Source organism: Leucoraja erinacea, unplaced genomic scaffold (genome assembly GCF_028641065.1).
Source record: "Leucoraja erinacea ecotype New England unplaced genomic scaffold, Leri_hhj_1 Leri_130S, whole genome shotgun sequence".
Taxonomy (NCBI): Eukaryota; Metazoa; Chordata; class Chondrichthyes; order Rajiformes; family Rajidae; genus Leucoraja; species Leucoraja erinaceus.
In genome coordinates, this window is record NW_026575572.1 from 119,074 (window position 1) to 137,520 (window position 18,447).

Sequence of the window (18,447 nt, forward strand, 5' to 3'; positions counted from 1 at the left end):
GCCCTTTACCAGCGCTTGCAGTGCCGGAGACCGGGTTCGATCCCGACTACGGGTGCTGACTGTACGGAGTTTGCACGTTCTCCCGTGACTGCGCGGGTTCTCTCCGAGATCTTCGGTTTCCTCCCACACTCCAAAGACGTGCAGGTTTGTAGGTTAATTGGCTTGGTGTGTGTGTGTTTGTAAATTGTCCCACAGTGTGCGTAGGATAGTGTTAATGTGCGGGGATCGCCGGTCGGGGCAGTCTCGAAGGGCCGAAGGGCCTGTTTCCGCGCGGTATCTCTAAACTAATCTAAACTAAACTAAACTCTCAGTGTTACCCCTGGGAGCACTCTCTGTGCATGTGCCTGACTCACTCAAACCACTAAATGGAAGTGCTTGTTGCAGTCTGTAACTGGGTCATGCAGCCAAGGGCAACTCCACTGCGAAAACCTCACAGGTGTGTTTGACTGACTCAGGCCTTATCTTACTGACGTCTGCTCATAATGTCTTGACAGGATCGCCACTTGTCATCATTTCTGCACTGCATTCTTTCTGGTGGCAAGACTAAGGTGGTGTCTTGCCACTGGTGATAGAAACATAGAAACTAGGTGCAGGAGGAGGCCATTCGGCCCTTCGAGCCAGCACCGCCATTCATTGTGATCATGGCTGATCGTCCCCTATCAATAACCCGTGCCTGCCTTCTCCCCGTATCCCTTGACTCCACTAGCCCCTAGAGCTCTATCTAACTCGCTGCTAAATCCATCCAGTGACTTGGCCTCTGCTGCCCTCTGTTTGGAGGGATATGGGCCAATTTGCAGGCAAGCGCAACTAGTGTAGCAGTACCAAGCGTGATGAATGCTTTATTCACGCATTACATGGTTGGTGTACACGCAAGTCTGGTCCTCTAATGTATTGTCATTGCATCTGCTGCCGAGCGAGGGTGTTGGCTCGAGCTCAGCGACCAAGTCGACTCGTGATCTCACGGTGAGATCTGCTGTTGCAGCAGGACACTCACCTCAACCCATGACGTCACGTGGCAGCCCTCGTAACCACTGACGAGGGTCGAGAGAGAGTACAGAGGAGATTTACTAGAATGTTGCCTGGGTTTCAGCAGCTAGGTTACAGAGAAAGGTTGAACAAGTTAGGTCTTTATTTTTTGGAGCGCAGAAGGTTAAGGGGGGACTTGATAGAGGACTTTAAAATGATGAGAGGGATAGACAGAGTTGACGTGGATAAGCTTTTCCCATTGAGAGTAGGGAAGATTCAAACAAGAGGACATGACTTGAGAATTAAGGGACAGAAGTTTAGGGGTAACATGAGGGGGAACTTCTTTACTCAGAGAGTGGTAGCTGTGTGGAATGAGCTTCCAGTGGAAGTGGTGGAGGCAGGTTCGATTTTATCATTTAAAAATAAATTGGATAGGTATATGGATGGGAAAGGAATGGAGGGTTATGGTCTGAGTGCAAGTAGATGGGACTAGGTGAGAGTAAGTGTTCGGCACGGACTAGAAGGGCCGAGAGGGCCTGTTTCCGTGCTGTCATTGTTATATGGGTATATGGTCTGACCATCAGCTGACGCCACACTAGCATAGATGGGCAACTTGGTGGGCAAGGCCGACTTGGGCTCATATCCCTTGACTCCACTAGCCCCTAGAGCTCTATCTAACTCTCTCTTAAATCCATCCAGTGACTTGGCCTCCACTGCCCTCTGTGGCAGGGAATTCCACAAATTCACAACCCACTGGATGAAAAAGTTTTTTTCTCACCTCAGTCTTAAATGACCTCCCCTTTATTCTAAGACTGTGTGGCCCCTGGTTCTGGACTCGCCCAACATTGGGAACATTTTTCCTGCATCTAGCTTGTCCAGTCCTTTTATAATTTTATATGTTTCTATAAGAACCCCCTCATCCTTCTAAACTCCAGTGAATAAAAGCCTAGTCTTTTCAATCCTTCCTCATATGACAGTCCCGCCGTCCCAGGGATCAATCTCGTGAACCTACGCTGCACTGCCTCAATCACAAGGATGTCCTTCCTCAAATTAGGAGACCAAAACTGTACACAATACACCAGATGTGGTCTCACCAGAGCCCTATACAACTGCAGAAGAACCTCTTTACTCCTATACTGATATATCCCCTCATCCTTCTAAAAAGGACGTTCCGTTGAAAAGAACAGGCGGGATTTCTTTAGTCGGAGGGTGGTGAATCTGTGGAATTAATTACTGGGAGAGTTGCATTTGTTCTGATATCCCTCCATATCTCTCCTTTCCCTTTCCCGAGACTCTCTGTCTGAAGAAGGGTCTCGACCTGAAACGTCACCTATCCCTCGTCTCCAGAGATGCTGCTGCCTGACCCGCTGAGTTCCTCCGGTTTTTTTTGTGTGTGTGCCTGACAGGCAACAAGGATCAGGAGCCAATAATTCAATAATAACTCAGCTGTCATATTCAGATCTCTTGAGATTCGCTTCTGACAGCCAGACTTCTTGTAGCCAGCAACACTAAATCATAAAATCCAGAGTGCTCGGGGCAACTGACAGCATCTTAGACGTCGGCGTTATAACCTGATGGATTTTGTGGAAGAATTCAGCCCACGGTAACAGCGTTTAAGCAGCAGCCTTATGGCACTCTTTGATTCACGGGGCAACTCTTCCCTGCCGCACGCTTCCTGGTTAAAATTGTACAAGGCATTGGTGAGACCAAATCTGGAGTATGGTGTACAATTTTGGTCCCCCAATTATAGGAAGGATGTCAACAAAATAGAGAGAGTACAGAGGAGATTTACTAGAATGTTGCCTGGGTTTCAACAACTAAGTTACAGAGATAGGTTGAATAAGTTAGGTCTTTATTCTCTGGAGCGCAGAAGGTTAAGGGGGGACCTGATAGAGGTCTTTAAAATGATGAGAGGGATAGACAGAGTTGATGTGGACAAGCTTTTCCCTTTGAGAATAGGGAAGATTCAAACAAGAGGACATGACTTCAGAATTAAGGGACAGAAGTGTAGGGGTAATCTGAGGGGGAACTTCTTTACTCAGAGCGTGGTAGCGGTGTGGAATGAGCTCCCAGTGGAAGTGGTGGAGGCAGGTTCATTGGTATCATTTAAAAATAAATTGGATAGGCATATGGATGAGAAGGGAATGGAGGGTTATGGTATGAGTGCAGGCAGGTGGGACTAAGGGGAAAAAAAAGTTGTTCGGCACGGACTTGTAGGGCCGAGATGGCCTGTTTCCGTGCTGTAATTGTTATATGGTTAAGGCGGCGCTGTGGCGCGGAGGTGGAGTTGCGGCCTCACAGCGCCAGGGACTCGGGTTCGATCCTGACCACGGGCGCTGTCTGTGTGGAGTTTGTACGCTCCCCCCCCCGTGACTTGTGGGCAGGTTTTTTCGTACATCCACGTTGGTGTTGCGCGCAGCATGTCACCGCCATGTTTTTGGTTCGGCAGTGTGGGAGGTCTTTGACAGGAAGTGTATGGGGTCTTGTGACTTCTCGTGCCGTCTTGTGTCGGCCTGAGTAACTGCACACTGACGGACCAAAACGTGACGGACCTTAAACATGAGGCTACTGGCTAGTCGCCCGCGTGAAGCCATTCGGCCCATCAAGTCCACTCCGCCATTCAATCATGGCTATACATCTATCTCTCCCTCCACAATCCCATTCTCCTGCCTTCTCCCCATCACCCCTGACACCTGTACCAATCAACAATCTGTCAATCTCTGTCTTAAAATTATCCATTGACTTGACCTCCACAGCCTTCTGCGGCAATGAATTCCACAGATTCCTCCTCAAGTCAAGGGCAACCTTGTGAAACAGACTGATTCCTGGGATGTCAGGACTGTCTTATGAAGAAAGACTGGATAGACTTGGTTTATACTCTCTAGAATTTAGAAGATTGAGAGGGGATCTTATAGAAACTTACAAAATTCTTAAGGGGTTGGACAGGCTAGATGCAGGAAGATTGTTCCCGATGTTAGGGAAGTCCAGGACAAGGGGTCACAGCTTAAGGATAAAGGGGAAATCCTTTAAAACCGAGATGAGAAGAACTTTTTTCACACAGAGAGTGGTGAATCTCTGGAACTCTCTGCCACAGAGGGTAGTTGAGGCCACAGTTCATTGGCTATATTTAAGAGGGAGTTAGATGTGGCCCTTGTGGCTAAGGGGATCAGGGGGTATGGAGAGAAGGCAGGTACGGGATACTGAGTTGGATGATCAGCCATGATCATATTGAATGGCGGTGCAGGCTCGAAGGGCCGAATGGCCTACTCCTGCACCTAATTTCTATGTTTCTATGTTTTAACCTTGGCAGAGGTCGTGAAACAGGTTGTGAAAGTGGGACAGGCCCTTAAGACTTTGCCTCTGGTGTTAGAGGTACCAGCTCAGAGGTCCATCTGTGTTGCCCAGTGGACCATGCGGGGACTCTGGAGAGGTGGGAGGAGATTAGGGATCTCCAATCTGCCTCCCACCCCATCCCAATCACCAAACCTTGTTTGTGTTCTGTGGAGAGGAGGGGGGGAGGGGTGAGGGGGGAGGGGGGGGCTTGTAGCTGGGCTGACAGGAGCAACCATGGCTGGAACAAAGCCCAAGCTGTCTCTACATGTTGGAGCAGCATAATTAATGTCTCCAGGTGCAGGTGGATGCCATTACCCAAGATCTCGAATTATTAGCCAGAGAGCGGGGACAACTGTTATTAAAAACCTGTCATCTAAACTTGCACTCATCTCCTCCAAGCTAAACGCACAAGCAACTCACCCTGCATTGATTCTCATGCATCAGGAGAGGCCATCTGCTTTGTGCCAGAGTTTAATCACACAGTCATAAACAGGCCCTTCGGCCCAACTTGCCCATGCTGACTCGCATGTCCCATCTGACCCGAGTCCCACCTGCTTACACATAGCCCATATCATAGTCATAGAGTGATACAGGGTGGAAACAGGCCCTTCGGCCCAACTTGCCCACGCCGGCCAACACGCCCCATCTACACTAGTCCCACCTATGCGTTTGGCCCATAGCCCTCCAAACCTGTCCTATCCACGTTGTAATGGTCCCTGCCTCAACTACCTCCTCATGCAGCTGGTTCCATACACCCTCCTCCTCGGGTGTGGAAAAGTAACCTTCTTTTGGTAGGTTGGGGGCGCTGTGAGTCGGCTGCCCTGCCAGCAGCGTGTTTGTTATTTCGACTTTTTTTTTTTTTTTTTTTGGTGTGTCCATATGTGAGTTTAGGTGTCTCTCGGTGTGTCTTGTGTAGTGGGTGGTGGGAGGGGGGGGGGGTTGGGGGGGGGGGGGGGGGGGGGGGAAAAAAACCGCTGTTCATTCGCCACCCTCGATGGAGGCAACCTTTTCTGTGTCGTCTCCATCATGGCCTAACAGCTTGGATTGGAGCGGCCTTTCCCGGAGTCTGGCCCGGAGCTTCAGCAGCGGGCGCAGCGTGGACTTTTCAATCGTGGTGTGGGCGAACCTTCGCCGGGATCGCCAGAGAGGAGCGCCACGTCCCGAGGTCGGAGTTTGGAGCATCCCGACGAGACATCAGAAGAATCAGAATCAGAATGCCGTTTATTGTCATTTGAACCTAAGTTCAAACAAAATGTTGTTTCTGCAGTCATACGAGCAAGAAAAAAACCAAGACACACAATTAACACAATTTACACAAACATCCATCACAGTGAATCTCCAAACACCTCCTCACTGTGATGGAAGGCAAAGTCTTGTCTCTCCCCTGTTCTTTATTATTCTCCCGATGTTAAAGCCCACGGCGGGCGATGGCAAGTCCCGCGGCCGTTAAAGCCGCGCCGGGCGATGCAAGGCCCCGCTCCGGGTCGTTTTTAACACCACGATTCGGGCGGGTGAAGTTGCCGTTTTGGGAGCTCCGAAAAGCGGTCTCCCACCAGGGACCCGTGAGATCTCGATGTTACGCTCCAGCGGGCCTGCGGCTGGAGCCTCCGAGCTCCGAAGTCGGGTCGCAGCCACGCGCCACCACAGCTCTCCACGCTCCGAAGCCGGCCAGCTCTGCGATGGTGAGTCCGCAGGCTCCGCGACTGGAGCCCCCAGGTCGACTCCGGTTGGAGGCCGCTCCACGGTGCTCGGCCCCAACGACAACGGAGACCCGACAGGGAAAAGGTCAGGTCCCCGCACAGGCAACAGATTGAAAAGCTGACTTTGACTTTAGTGGGAGAGTCTAAGACCAGAGGGCACAGCCTCCGAACAAAAGGATGTACCTTTAGTATGGAGATGAAGAGGAATTTCTTTAGCCAGAGAGTGGTGAATCTGTGGAAAACTGAGCAAGCTAAACCCCCTGTCTCATGGTGCTAGTCCACCCACGAGTGATCCGGAGTTAAAAACAAATCAAAACTCGTGGTAATCACGTGGAATTAACGTAGCGGGAACGTCGGAGGTCGTGGACGTAACTTAGCAACTCGTAACGCTAACGGCGTTGAAAAAGTCTCAACAAAGTCTCAGATTTCCATTAGTCAAACATACTCTTGAAGCAAAATGTTGATACTTTTAAACTCGTTGTAATACCGTAGTGACTCGTGAGTGACTCGTGGGTTTGGCCTGAGTGCCAGAAGGGACATGTTGAGGATTAGTCAGATCTTAATGGAAAATGTTACAGTGATCTAACAAATCATTTTCAGTGAGTAATGCCTTTCAATGATTGATGCCAGACCTTGAACAAATGCAGTTCAAATGGACACCCGTTGCCTTAGCACAGCATGGCATTTAGTATTACTAATGCCCCTGTCCCACTTAGGAAACCTGAACGGAAACCTCTGGAGACTTTGCGCCCCACCCAAATTTTCCGTGCAGTTCCCGGAGGTTTTTGTCAATCTCCCTAATGGTCGAAAATGGTTTCCGCTTCTATTTTCCCTACTTTTGTCCCAGCTACCCTGGTCTCACCTGCCTGCGCTTGGTCCATATCCCTCCAAACCTGTCCTATCCATGTACCTGTCCAACTGTTTCTTACAAGATGGGATAGTCCCAGCCTCAACTACCTCCTCTGGCAGCTCGTTCCATACACCCACCACCCTCCGTGTGAAAAAGTTACTCCTCGGATTCCTATTAAATCTTTTCCCCCTTCACCTTGAACCTATGTCCTCTGGCCCTCGATTCCCCTACTCTGGTCAAGAGACTGTGTGCATCTTAATTTAGTTGATTACTAGTGTCACGTGTACTGAGGTACAATGAAATGCTTTTTTTGGTTGTGAGCTACCCAGCCAACAATATGACTATACATTCTTAAGGGGTTGGACGGGCTAGATGCAGGAAGATTGTTCCCGATGTTGGGGAAGTCCAGAACAAGGGGTCACACAGTTTAAGGATAAGGGGGAAATCTTTTAGGACCGAGATGAGGAAAACATTTTTCACACAGAGAGTGGTGAATCTGTGGAATTCTCTGCCATAGAAGGTAGTTGAGGCCACAGTACATTGGCGAGGGAGTTAGATGTGGCCCTTGTGGCTAAAGGGATCAGGGGGTATGGAGAGAAGGCAGGTACGGGATACTGAGTTGGATGATCAGCCATGATCATATTGAATGGCGGTGCAGGCTCGAAGGGCCGAATGGCCTACTCCTGCATCTATTGTCTATGTTTCTATGTTTCTATTATTACAATGAAGCCACCCACAGTGTACAAATGCAGGGTAAAGGATATATTATTCACTGCAAGATAAAATCCAATAAAGTCCGATGAAAGGGAGTTCAAAGGTTTAAAGGTCTCCAAAGTGGTAGATGGGAGGTCCCGACCTCTCTGTAGCTGGCGAGAGGGCATTCATTCATAAACATGGGTGGGCGGCACGACTCACGTCGCAGCGGCCTCTGCAGTCCGTCTGTATTTTTTTTTGGTATCGTTTGAGTGTAGTTTATAGTGTTCTTTTTAACTGGGTATGTGTGTGGGGGGGGTGGGGGGGGGAACTTTTACCATCTCTTCCCTGCACGGAGAACCCGACCTTTTCCCTGTCGGGTCTCCGTTGTCGTTGGGGCCTAGCACCGTGGAGCGGCCTCCAACCGGAACGACCTTGGGGGCTCCAGTCGCGGAGCCTGCGGACTTACCCACCATCGCGGAGCTGGCCGAGTTCGGAGCGGGAGGAGCGGTGGTGGCGCGCTGCTGCGCTGTGGCCCGACCCCGGAGATTCGGAGGCTCCAACCGCCGGCCCGGTAGACGGTAACACCGGGAGCCCGCGGGGTCCCTGGTGGGAGACCGCTTTTCGGGGCTTCCGCAGCGGCGACTTCTCCCGCCCGAGTTGCGGGGTTGAGAACGACCTGGAGCGCGGTCTTGCATCGCCCGGCGTGGCTTTAAATGGGCGCGGGACTTGCTAGCGCCCACCGGGGGCTCCAACACCAAGACCCGGAGCGGGCCCTTGCATCGCCCGGCGCGGCTTTAAATGGCCGCGGGACTTATTTACCATTACCCGCCGGGGGCTTTGACTCTGACATCGAGAGGAGAATGGGGAGTGCAGGGGATAAGACTTTGCCTTCCATCACAGTGAGGAGGAGATTCACTGTGATGGATGTTTGTGTAAATTGTGTTGTGTCTTGGTTCTTCTACTTGTTTGTATGACTGCAGAAACCACATTGTATTGTGTATTCGCCTTATAGCAGCTGGGAAGAAGCAATAGGCAATAGGTGCAGGAGTAGGCCATTTGGCCCATCGAGCCAGCACCGCCATTCAATGTGATCACGGCTGATCATCCACAATCAGTATACCCCGTTCCTGCCTTCTCCCCATATCCCCTGACTCCGCTATCTTTAAGAGCCCAAAACCGTCCCTGAATCTGGAAGTGTGCGTTTTCGCACTTCTGTACCTCTTGCCTGATGGAACTTGCCTTGTTCCCAAACCAAGCTTGTGGTGTTTCCTTGATTAAATGCTTTCAAAGGCGCATCTGTAGAAGTTGGTGAGAGTTGATGCTGAGTTGGTGAGAGTTGAGGGACATGCTGAACTTCCCACGCCTTCCAAGGAAGTAGAGGGGTCGGGGTGCCTTGGTTGTCGTTGCTTCAGGTCCAGGAGATGTTGTTGGTGATATTGATTCCTCTACTTCCACACTCCCTCAATGCAAACTGGGGCATGTGCACCGCTACACTTCCTGAAGTCCATCACTATCTCCTTTGTCTTGCCGACGTTGAGAGAAAGATAGTTTAAGAAGGAACTGCAGATGCTGGAAAATCGAAGGTTGACAAAAATGCTGTAGAAACTCAGCGGGTGCAGCAGCATCAACGGAGCGAAGGAAATAGGCGACGTTTCGGGCCGAAACCCTTCTTCAGACTGATGGAGGGCGGGGGGGGGGGGGGGGAAGAAAGGAAAAAGGAGGAGGAGGAGCCGGAAGGCTGAGGGATGGGAGGAGACAGCAAGGACTAACAAAATTGGGAGAATTCAATGTTCATGCAGATTCCCCAAGCGGAATATGAGGTGCTGTTCCTCCAATTTCCAGTGCTGCTCGCTGTGGCCATGGAGGAGACCCAGGACAGAGAGGTCGGACGGGGAATGGGAGGGGGAGTTGAAGTGCTGAGCCACCGGGAGGTCAGGTTGGTTAATGCGGACCGAGCGGAGGTGTTCGGCGAAACGATCGCCCAGCCTCCGCTTGGTCTCCCCGATGTAGATCAGCTGACATCTAGAGCAGCGGATGTAGTAGATGAGGTTGGAGGAGATGCAGGTGAACCTCTGTCGCACCTGGAACGACTGCTTGGGTCCTTGAATGGAGTCGAGGGGGGAGGTAAAGGGACAAGTGTTGCTTCTCTCTCTCTCTCTCTCTCTCTCTCTCTCTCGAGAAAGATAGTTGTCTCGACACCAGGACACGAGGTCATGGATGGAGCTGTTCCCGGGAGAGAACAAGGAAACATCAACGGGTGATGTTTCGGGTCGAGACCCTTCCTCAGTCTGAAGAAGGCCTCCCATTCCTTCTCTCCAGTGATGCTGCCTGTGATGTAACCCCCCCCCCCCCCCCCTCCCCCCTCCCCCCCCAAATTGATTTTTTTGTGTCTACCTTCGGTTTAAACCAGCACCTGCAGTTCCTTCCCACACCAAACGTGAATGCTTTCGCTGAAAGATAGCACCTCTCCGAATGCAGAATTGCTTCCGTAATGTAGCCTCGAATGTCGGTGGTACTCAAATCGGGCGTAAAACGGGAAGGGAATAGCAAAGAAAATGACAGCAAATATCCCGACTGCAGATGGCGATGTTAGGCTGGACAGCATGGACAAAGTCTTTACTTATAGCTCAGCTTAGTCTAATTTAGTTTAGCTTAGTTTTAGTTTAGAGATACAGCACGGAAACAGGCCATTCGGCCCACCCAGTCCGCACCGACCAGCGATCCCCACACACTCACACCACCCTACACACGCTGGGGGCAACTTACATTTGGGCCAAGCCATTTAACCGACAAGCCTGTACGTCTTTGGAGAGTGGGAGGAAACCAAACATCGCGGAGAAACCGTCGCAGGTCACGGGGAGAACGGACAAACTTTGGACTACGTACATCTGGACTACGCTCCTGAAGACTGCAACGCCCAGGTTCAGAAATAGCTACTTCCCCACAGCCAACAGGCCATTAAACTCAACTGAAACAAACCTCTGAACATTAATAGACCATTATCTGTTTATTTGCACATTATCTGCTTATTTATTGATGTGTGTATATATTGATATAATGGTGTATGGACACACTGATCTGTTCTGCATTCATGCCTACTATGTTCTGTCACATAGAAAATAGGTGCAGGAGGAGGCCATTCAGCCCTTCGAGCCAGCACCGCCATTCATTGTGATCATGGCTGATCGTCCCCTATCAATAACCCGTGCCTGCCTTCTCCCCATATCCCTTAACTCCACCAGCCCCTAGAGCTCTATCTAGCTCTCTCTTAAATCCATCCAGTGACTTGGCCTCCACTGCCCTCTGTGGCAGGGAATTCCATAAATTCACAACTCTCTGGGTGAAAACGTTTTTTCTCACCTCAGTCTTAAATGACCTCCCCTTTATTCTAAGACTGTGCGTGGCCCCTGGTTCTGGACTCGCCCAACATTGGGAACACTAGGGCCATGTTTCCGCGCAGCATCTCCAAACTAAAACACACACTGGACTTAATGTGGGAGGCATCTGTCGTTCCCAGAGGAAAACCCAAACGGTCACGGGTCACGAAGAACGTGCAAACTCCACGCAGGCAGCACCCGAGGTCAGGATCGAACTAGGACCTGTTGGTGCCGTCTCGACCCGAAACGTCACCTATTCCTTCGCTCCGTCTTCACTTCCATCTGGAAGTGGCGGCGCTGTGAAACGGCAGCGGCTCGCCTGCCGTCTGTCTGTTTTCACTTTTTTTGTGTTGTTTTTTTTTGTCTAGTTCAGTTAAACTTTTGGTTATTAGGTTGTGTTATGTGTGTGTGTGGGGGGGGCTGAAACAGGGCTTTCTGTCTCTCCCTTCGGAGGAATGCGACTTTTTTGTCGTATCCCCCCTTCTCTTCCCCCCGCCTGAGCTGAGGCCTAATGGCGGAGCTGGCGGCCTCCAACCTGCGACCGACCTCGAGGCTCTGGAGGTGGAGCCAGACAGGACTTACCAACGCGAGGCTGGCCGTCTTCGAGCTGCGGCGACATTCGGGCAGCGGCACGACTCGGCGCTCCGGTGAGGGTGGACGGCGCGGGGCTGAGACACTCCTGTGTGAGCGGCCTGGCTCCCGGCTGGAAGGCGCTCCCGTGTGGGCGGCCTGGGTCCCGGCTGGAAGGCGCTCCCGTGTGGGTGGCCTGGTGCGGGGCGGAGACGATGCTCCGGTGGCTGATGCGGCGTTCTAGCGGCGGGGACCTGAATCCGGGGCCGGCCGCGGGCCAGTGGACGACATCGTCGGGAGCTCGCGGGTCACAGGCTGGTGCCTGTTTTCCGGAGCTCCCGTGGCAACAGCTGCGTCCGCTGGACTGGAGGGCGGCAGCTTCGAACACCCCCGGGCCGCGGAGCTTGAACCGCGGGACTGACTTATCATCGCCCGGTGGGGTATCGCCTCAGCGCAGAGGGAGAAGAGGAGGGAAGATACAGTAACCCTAAGACTTTTGCCTCCATCACAGTGAGGAGGTGCTTGGCGAACTCACTGTGGTGGATGTTAATTTGTGTTTATCGTGTGTTGTTATTATTACATGTATGGCTGCAGGCAACAACATTTCGTTCAGACCGAAAGGTCTGAATGACAAATAAAGGATTCAATTCAATTCAATCCATAAATGTTGCCTCACCCGCTGAGTTTCTCCAGCATTTGTGTCAAACCTCATATTTCTATTAAATCTTTCCCCCTTCACCATCCACCTATGTCCTCAGGTTCTCGATTCCCCTACTATTCTGCGCAAGGGACTGTACGTCAACCCGATCTATTCCTCTCGTGATTTTGTGCACTGGATTTTCCACGCATTTATCTTTGACTGGAGATGGAAATCATGGCCAAATCTCAAGTGTATAGTGAAAGAGCCCAGTGTCAACTTGAGTTAGGAGCGCGTGAGTTCTCTATTCACTCTGGAGACTTACGAGCAGATTCCAGATGGTTTTCATCTTGTGCTTCGTTAGAGTGCTGTACATTCATGACATTGAGAAGCATTCCATGACTCATGCCTTGCAAATGATAGAAAGGCGTTTGGGAAGTACAGGAGATAGAAACATAGAAACATAGACAATAGGTGCAGGAGTAGGCCATTCGGCCCTTCGAGCCAGCACCGCCATTCAATGTGATCATGGCCGATCATCCCCAATCAGTACCCCGTTCCTGCCTTCTCCCCATATCCCCTGGCTCCACTAACTTTAAGAGCCATATCCAGCTCTCTCTTGAAAGTATCCAGGGAACCGGCCTCCACCGCCCTCTGAGGCAGAGAATTCCCCAGATTCACGACTCTTTGCGTGAAGAAGTGTTTCCTCGTCTCCGTTCTAAATGGCCTTACCCCTTATTCTTAAACTGTGTGTGGCCCCTGGTTCTGGACTCCCCCAACATCGGGAACATGTTTCCTGCCTCCAGCGTGTCCAAACACTTAACAATCTTATATGTTTCAATAAATAAATAGTCAACAAAATAGAGACAGTACAGAGGAGATTTACTAGAACGTTGCCTGGGTTTCAGCAACTAAGTTACAGAGAAAGGTTGAACAAGTTAGGGCTTTATTCTTTGGAGCGCAGAAGGTTAAGGGGGGACTTGATAGAGGTCTTTTAAAATGATGAGAGGGATAGACAGAGTTGACGTGGAAAAGCTTTTCCCACTGAGAGTAGGGAAGATTCAAACAAGGGGACGTGACTTGAGAATTAAGGGGCTGAAGTTTAGGGGTAACATGAGGGGGAACCTCTTTACTCAGAGAGTGGTAGCTGTGTGGAATGAGCTTCCAGTGAAGGTGGTGGAGGCAGGTTCGTTTTTATCATTTAAAAATAAATTGGATAGTTATATGGACGGGAAGGGAATGGAGGGTTATGGTCTGAGCGCACGTATATGGGACTAGGGGAGAATACGTGTTCGGCACGGACTAGAAGGGTCGAGATGGCCTGTTTCCGTGCTGTAATTGTTATATGTTATATGGTTAAATGTTATTGTCACATATGACAAGTCACACTGAGAGTCTTTGCTCACCCACACAAGGTATGCACATAGTCACCACATAAAGGACGTGTACAAGGTTACCAAGTATCCCACACCAGGATCCCCCCTTTGATCTCCCCCCTTCCATCCTCCCTCACAGCGGCCCCCCCTACACCGGGTCCCACTTTGTTCCTTCCGTTCCTTCGTCACGGGGAGAACCTGCAAACTCCGCACAGACAGCATCCGCAATCAGGATCTCCCGCCGTGCCACCATGCCATCCCGTGAGTGATAGAATGGCTTTGTGAAAACAGGGGATGAGTTACTCACCCCCAGAACATACACCCCGTGACATTTTCACACAGAGAGTGGTGAATCTGTGGAATTCTCTGCCACAGAAGGTAGTTGAGGCCACAGTTCATTGGCTATATTTAAGTCAAGTCAAGTCAAGTTTATTTGTCACATACATCTACGAGATGTGCAGTGAAATGAAAGTGGCAATGCTCGCGGACATTTGTGCAAAGAGGGAGTTATAAATGGGGATCCTGTGGATAGGGTGAACTGTTTTAAATATCTGGGAGTCCACATCTCCGAGGATATGACATGGGCATCACACGCCTCAGCACTCGTGAGTAAGGCAAGGCAGCGCCTTTACCACCTCAGGCAATTGAGGAAATTCAGAGTGTCTCCGAGGATCCTCCAGTGCTTCTACGCAGCGGCGGTGGAAAGCACCTTGTCCGGGAACATTACCATCTGGTTTGGGAATTGCTCTGCCAAGGACAAGAAGGCTCTGCAGAGAGTAGTGTGTTCGGCCGAACGCACTATGGGAACTTCACTCACCCCACTGCAGGAACTATACAACATGAGGTGCAACTCCAGAGCAAACAAAATCATGAGAGACCTCTTCCACCCTTGCAACGGACTGTTCCAGCCGCTACGGTCAGGCAAACGCCTCCGTTGCCATGCAGTGAGAACTGAGAGGTTGAGAAGGAGTTTCTTCTTCCCAGAGGCAATTCGGACTGTAAACGCCTATCTCACCAGGGACTAACTCTACAGAACGTTTTTTCCTTCTATTATTTATTATGTAAAAGAATATGTGTGTTATGATTGTGTTTATAATTAGTTTGGTTGTTTTGTTGTTTGTCTTTTGCACAAAAGTCCGCGAGCATTGCCACTTTCATTTCACTGCACATCTCGTATGTGTATGTGACAAATAAACTTGACTTGACTTGAGATGTGGCCCTCGTGGCTAAAGGGATCAGGGGGTATGGAGAGAAGGCAGGTATGGGATACTGAGTTGGATGATCAGCCATGATCATATTGAATGGCAGTGCAGGCTCGAAGGGCCGAATGGCCTCTACTCCTGCACCTATTTTCTATGTTTCTATGTTTCTATGTGTGTAAATGCACACCTCTAGATTCAGAGACTGTTTCTTCCCAGCTGTTATCAGGTAACTGAACCATCCTACCAACAACTAGAGAGCGGTCCTGAGCTACTATCGACCTTGTTGACGACCATCAGATGGTCTTCAATCCGACTTTACTGGATTTTACCTTGCGCTAAACATTATTCTCTTTATCTTGTATCTGTACACTATGGACGGCTCGATTGTAATTATGGATTATCTTTCTGCTGGCTGGTTGAAACATAGAAACATGGAAACATAGAAAATAGGTGCAGGAGGAGGCCATTCGGCCCTTCGAGCCAGCACCGCCATTCATTGTGATCATGGCTGATCGTCCCCTATCAATAACCCGTGCCTGCCTTCTCCCCATATCCCTTGACTCCACTAGCCCCTGGAGCTCTATCTAACTCTCTCTTAAATCCATCCAGTGACATGGCCTCCACTGCCCTCTGTGGCAGGGAATTTCACAACTCTGGGTAAAAAAGTTTTTTTCTCACCTCAGTCTTAAATGACCTCCCCTGTAGTCTAAGACTGTGGCTCCTGTTTGGTACTCAACTAAAAGCTTTTCACTACCTCAGTACACGTGACTAAATATGGGTCAAACGTGGGCAATGGGATTGATGTGGTTGAGACATGTTGGCCAGTTTAAGGATAAGGGGGAAGTCTTTTAGGACCGAGATGAGAAAAACATTTTTCGCACAGAGAGTGGTGAATCTGTGGAATTCTCTGCCACAGAAGGTAGTTGAGGCCACAGTTCATTGGCTATATTTAAGAGGGAGTTAGATGTGGCCCTTGTGGCTATCAAGGGGGTATAGAGAGAAGGCAGGTACGGGATACTGAGTTGGATGATCAGCCATGATCATATTGAATGGCGGTGCAGGCTCGAAGGGCCGAATGGCCTACTCCTGCACCTATTGTCTATGTTTCTATGTTTCGAACATCCTCGTAAATCTTCTCTGCGCCCCTATCAGCTTAAAGAGATTGATTGAGGCTTTAGTTTGAAGTAGGGTTGAATTTGTCTTTTTGCAAGTTAAATAGATGTATCGATGTTGGATTCGGATAATCCCACATCTTTGGAAACTCCCTGAGGATCAGCCTGCTGTTGAGCTAACGTCGATTGGCCAGCGACAGGCTTGCGAAATACTTTTTGCAAAAATACATTATTGCCTGCAACAGCAAATTTCTAGCAGCACTTATAACTACTTCTGCTGATGCCTTGGGCAAGAGTCTCGTGCAGCTTGTCGGATTACGTGCTTCACCTTGTTGTGTGAGAGGAAGAGATATGTTCGCTTAATAGACGAGCTGCCTTTTATCAAGTAAAATAAACATTATCTGTGCTCATGATGAGGCACGTTAGGATTAAGGAATGGGTAATTTATTCAGATTCCTGTCGTAAATAACCTCAGAAACAGGGACAGTAAAGGTCAGATGCACATATAGGGTCAGGGCTGGGTTGAAAACAGGCCCTTGTCCATGCACGACAGGCCCGTTGTCTATCGTCCCATTTGCCCGCATTTGGTCCATATGAGTATAGTCCATATAGTCCATATGGTCCATTTGAGTATAGGAGCAGGGAGGTTCTACTGCAGTTGTACAGGGTCTTGGTGAGACCACTCCTGGAGTATTGCGTACAGTTTTGGTCTCCTAATCTGAGGAAAGACATTCTTGCCATAGAGGGAGTGCAGAGAAGGTTCACCAGACTGATTCCTGGGATGTCAGGACTGTCTTATGAAGAAAGACTGGATAGACTCGGCTTGGACTCGCTAGAATTTAGAAGGGGATCTTATAAAAACTTACAAAATTCTTACGGGGTTGGACAGGCTAGATGCAGGAAGATTGTTCCCGATGTTGGGGAAGTCCAGAACAAGGGGTCACAGTTTAATGATAAGGGGGAAATCTTTTAGGACCGAGATGAGGAAAAAAATTTTCACACAGAGAGTGGTGAATCTCTGGAATTCTCTGCCACAGAAGGTAGTTGAGGCCACAGTTCATTGGCTATATTTAAGAGGGAGTTAGATGTGGCCCTTGTGGCTAAAGGGATCAGGCGGTATAGAGAGAAGGCAGGTACGGAATACTGAGTTGGATGATCAGCCATGATCGTATTGAATGGCGCTGCAGGCTCGAAGGGCCGAATGGCCTACTCCTGCACCTATTTTCTATGTTTCTATGTTTCTATCTCTGTGAAGGGCCTGTCCTACTTTGCGACTTTTTCGGCGACTTGCGAGCGTCGGTGATTGACGCCCTAAAACCCGTCGGGGTGCGCGCCAATCTACGACAGGCTACGACACTGCGCTCACCGTCACGTCAAGCTACGACACTCCACGCCACCCGCCTTCAACACACAAGAAGTAAAGTCATATAGCACATTTAAATCAACTCGCGTTGAGACCAAAGTGCTTTACGTAAAATAAATAATAAAGTTTCCGTATATCCATAGAAAATTTTGAAGCTTCTTTCAGCCTCTCCGCGGGACGAGACGCAGAATGGCTCCCCGGAAGGGAAAGGAGAAGAAGGAGAAGCAGGTGATCAGCCTGGGACGAGAATGCTGAGGGCGCGAATGTCTTTGGCGTCTGCCATATCTTCGCTTCGTTCAACGATACGTTTGTCCACGTGACAGACCCGTCCGGCAAGGAGACCATTTTGCCGCGTCACCGGTGGCATGAAGGTGAAGGCAGACAGAGACGAGAGCTCGCCGTACGCAGTTCGCCGCCATGCTGGCAGCCCGGGACGTGACCCAGAGGTGCAAGGAGCTGGGCATCACCGCTCTCCACATAAAACTCCGCGCTACTGGAGGCAACAGGACCAAGACCCCTGGACCTGGGGCTTTGAGAGCTCTTGCTCGATCTGGAATGAAGATTGGATGAATCGAGGATGTGGCTCCCATCCCGTCAGACAGCACACGCAGGAAGGGGGGCCACCGTGGTCGCCATTTGTAGAGGTTTTCTATCTGCAGCAGTATCTATATATCTATAAAACTCAAATCCATCCGACGTCCGCCTGCAGTACGGATCCCTTCCTGCCTTTTAATTCGTTGACGGCTGCTCCTTCCTCAGCTTCCAACACACTTCGAAACAAAGTTGCAAGACAGGAACACTGAACTTTTCACTGCTGCAGCAGGCAGGGATTTTTTTTAAAGAGGCAGGGCAGTGCTGGAATCTTACTTTTGAGAACGGCTTCAGTTCCATTGGAGGAGACGGGTGCATGGTGGAATATTGGGTTGGGGGATCACACCATTGGGGGAGCAGACCCAACGGGTCTGCACTTGGTCTAGTAACTAATAAAAGAGTTCTGCTGAAAAAAAAAAAAATTAGAAAATCAGAAAAATAACACATTATAGAATTCAACATGAACGTTCCCCCCACAGCAGAATCAAACATTTCCACTGTGGGGAAAGGCATCAAAAAGGTCATTCCTCTTCCTCTGTGAAACACCCGATGTTGGGACCTATTTGTGTCCTCTCCGCAGCCAGTCCGATGTTTTCAGGCCCTCTTTGCCGGGAAGATGGAAGATGCGTTGGGTGAATACTCCTGGGCAGCTTGGAAAAGAAGGTTGCACGGAA

The 18,447-nt window shown here is 50.0% G+C and overlaps 1 pseudogene; it reads left to right on the plus strand.

Moving 5' to 3' along the window:
• The first annotated feature begins 17,334 nt into the window (after window positions 1–17,334).
• On the plus strand, window positions 17,335–17,847 carry LOC129715664 (40S ribosomal protein S14-like; annotated as a pseudogene).
• Window positions 17,848–18,447: the final 600 nt, after the last annotated feature.